The sequence below is a fragment of the Sinocyclocheilus rhinocerous genome, unplaced genomic scaffold (genome assembly GCF_001515625.1).
Source record: "Sinocyclocheilus rhinocerous isolate Xijiao unplaced genomic scaffold, SAMN03320098_v1.1 scaffold881, whole genome shotgun sequence".
NCBI lineage: Eukaryota > Metazoa > Chordata > Actinopteri > Cypriniformes > Cyprinidae > Sinocyclocheilus > Sinocyclocheilus rhinocerous.
Window position 1 is genome coordinate 69,965 of NW_015624586.1, and position 4,047 is coordinate 74,011.

Sequence of the window (4,047 nt, forward strand, 5' to 3'; positions counted from 1 at the left end):
GCACAGCCTTGATCTTTTAGATAAAGCTGCTCATTTCTTTTTTGTAGAGTATGTATGTAGAGGTAGACAGTGAGGCCCACTTTAAAGAAATAGTTCACAAAAAAAAAAAACATGTAAATTTGCTGCACATGTACTCATCCTCAGACCATGAGTTTGTTTGTTCATCAGGTTTGGAGAAATGTAGCATTGCATCAGTGTCTCAGCAATGGATGCTCTGCAGTGAATGGGTGCCGTCAGAATGAGAGTCCAAACAGCTGATAAAAACATCACAATAATCCACAGCACTCCAGTCCATCAGTTAACATCTGGAGAAGACAAAAGCTGAAACTAATCCAGCATTAAGATGTTTTTAACCAAAACACGAGTCCATGATCCATAATAACTCTTCCTCCAGTGAAAAAGTGTTCTGGTGTGAATCAGGAGAGAAATCTGCACAGATCAAGCAGCGTTTAAACAGCTCTAAACAAATATGTGGCTGGATTTTGATGAGAGAGACAACTGGAGATGCACTTTTTCACTGGAGGAAGCGTTATTATGGATTATGGACTCGTATTAAAAACTTTGAAAAATAGTAGCACAGCTATGAAGGAAATCTCTCAAACTCGGTGCAAAAAAAGTTTTTCTTACAAATATCTAAAAAATAATCTTAGGTCATTTACTTGAGGAGAAAAAAATGACTTATGATATGAAGTCTTGTTTTATAAAAAAAAGTGTATCAAAATTAAATGAGTGTATTCTTAAAATAAGAACAAATATCTGCAATTGGGGTAAGGAAAATAATCTTGTTTTGCCTTTTAATTAACTTTATTTTTCTGACCCCACTGACAATTTTTTTTTTCTTGTTTTAAGTATAAACTCACTTCATATTGATAAATTTTTTTAGAAAATTTATTATATCATTTTTTATTTCAAGTTAATGCATCTTGATTTAAGGATGTTTAGATATTTGTACTGGAAAACAGAATGGAAATACTGAGGCAGAACATAATTTTTGCAGTGCAATGATCAATATATAATAATATTCAGTAATATTATCTAACTGCACTGACTCTGATCAGATGAGAACAAAACTTGATCTGAATAATGACTCTATTGTCTTCTGTAGAAACTGAATTTGTTTCATAATTGTTGAATTTCAGAACATTAACACTGTTATTTTTCTCTTTATCACTGTGACGATGCTTTGAAATGATCTGTATCATATATAGCGCTTTAGAAATCAATGTGACTTGATATAGCTTTGATAAATTCTTTAGAAAACAAGACTTGATATCCAAATCTTGATTTAAAGATGTTTAGATGTTTGTACTGGAAAATGAGACAAAAATACTTAGAACGAACATCATTTTATTGAAGTTTAATGATGAATTTTACAATTTAGAGTCACAAATTTTAGAGCACAGAATGACTGCAGTGATCACAATCCAGTAAACCGTTGTACTGTAAATGAACAGTACTTTTCTTTCTTTTTTTGCTTGAAGACGTTACAGTTGGAGGGCAACCCGATCTCGGCGCTTCGTCCAGACCTCCTCACAACTGGGTGAAGGTGAAAGAAACCTGAGAGTGAGGTGTGTGTGTGTGTGTGTGTGTGTGTGAGTGTGAGTGTGAGTGAGTGTGTGTGTATGTATGTGTGTGTGTGTGAGTGTGTGTGAGTGTGAGTGTGTGTGTGTGTGCCATCTGTGGCTTTGCATAAAAAGGAAGGCCTGCCTCAAAAATAGCTCCTTGCCCTGGTTCTGCTAGACTGGTGTGAGATCTGTTCCCTTGGAGACGCTCGTGAAGCTCAGCTGGATTCTGAAAACGATCAATAACCCTGAGTGTGTGTGAGTGTGAGTGTGTGTGTGTGTGCCATCTGTGGCTTTGCATAAAAAGGAAGGCCTGCCTCAAAAATAGCTCCTTGCCCTGGTTCTGCTAGACTGGTGTGAGATCTGTTCCCTTGGAGACGCTCGTGAAGCTCAGCTGGATTCTGAAAACGATCAATAACCCCAGACGCAATAATCTCACACTCATTAGACTGACGAGTGATTAAGACAGCTCTCGTCTGATTACACAATGCATTATGGGGAATGATGCTGAGATCTTAATGAGGTTTAAAATGAAAATCAAATGATCAGCAGGAGTGTGGTTTGACTGGAGAGACTCTCAATATGTGGCCGAAAAACCACAACTCTAACCTCATTAAATCCTAAATCAGGGTACCGACTGAACCAGTGCTATTTTAGTATCATTAGTTTTTATTTATTAATAATTTGAATTAGCTTCTATTTTTAGATTGTCAGAATTCATTTTAATATTGTTATGTACTCATTTTTATTAGGGCTTTTAATATTGTTATGTACTGTCATTTTTATTAGGGCTTTTTCATATGTATATTTAGCTTTAATTTATAAATGAACTAGATTTATTAATAAACTTGTTCAGAACTCATAGTCAGGGGGTTGCTATGCACTCCTTTCTTTCATGGACTAATTAGGAATTACAGTTAATTAACTCAGGTTAAAGATTGAACCATTGTTATTGTAGTATTATTTCAATATTATTATGTTATTCATTAATAAGTTGAACTTTTTAGCTTTCATTTTATATTTTTACATTGTAATCTCAGTTAACATTTAAGTAAACTTGTACTGTACTTTCTATATCAATTTTATGACCGGTGTCTGAAGCACGTGTGAAACCATGCCAATCTATTGGCCCACCTGGCCCATGACGTCATAGGCGGGACCTGCCGAATACGTTATCCTCTTTGCTGTCTGAAGGAGACGTCGACAGGCAGGCCGAAGGCATGGCAAGGGGGCACAGCATCTCGTTCCCTCTCGGGGAACCATGGTTACATGCGTAACCAGAGACGTTCCCCTTCTAGGGAACTCCACGCTGTGCCCCCTAGGGGGCACTATGGGGAACGCAATCCAACCAAGCCGTGCCGAGGCGTATGCCTGTCCACCTGGTGGAGGAGCACCAAGGAAGTGACAGACATAAACAAAGCCTTTCCTCAGAAAGGGGCCATGCCACTGACGCCACGGGCCGCTCACGCAAGTTGGCAGAAATGGGGAATCTGAATAAATAAAGGAAACATCCCACCCAAGTTAAGAGCACAGCTATCACAGATGGCTATGCTATATGAGCAGAACTAGCCTGGACACACAAGACCACTGAAGAGGTTAACAGAAAACCTCTAGAGGAACTCAGAGATCCCAAAGGGAAGTAACTGCTGAGCTAGAACATGGCTATCCTCGGAAAGCAATGCCCCTAAGGTCTTATGAAGGCTTGTGGACCAGAATGGCATAACAAGATAGCCTCCCTACAGAGCTGCCTAGACCACAGAGAGTGGGCCATCTACTTACTACCCTAACAGGGGAGAAAGCACTGTCCAGGCAAGGGCTCAAAGAGACCGCTACTTAAAGACCCTAAGAGGGGAGCAGTCACTGAGCTAGCACATAGATATCCTCAGATAACTACGTACCTAGAAAGGGCTACCGGACTGAAACTAAGATAGATAGGCTCTAGGACCAATGGCTGGAATATAACCACCCTCAGATGGCTATACTAAGGAGGTCCCCAATCCGCGTCAGACCCTATACAGCCTTCCTACAGAGCTGCCCAGACCACAGAGAGTGGGCTATCTACTTACTACCCTAGAAGGGGAGATAGCACTGTCTAGACAAGGGCTCAAAGAGACCGCTACTTAAAGACCCTAAAAAGGGGATCGGTCACCGCCCCATATATATGTACTTAGGAAGGTATAAGAAGGGAACCGACTGAAAAACTACCCAGACCACCAGAGTGGGCTGTCTACTTATGACCCAAAGAGGGGAGACAACACTGTCTAGGTCAGTGGTTCCCAAACGTTTTGCAGCGTGCACCCCTTTCTAGTTTATGACACATGTCAAGCACCCCCACCACCATACTCCGGTTAAACACCACATTTTTTACTGCAATACAAGTATTCACTGTATACAGGGCTTGACAGAGCTAACACCTCAGATAGCTATGTCACACAGGAAGGAGCTACCAGAAGCAGGACTGACCGAACTACCAGAACTACCAGAC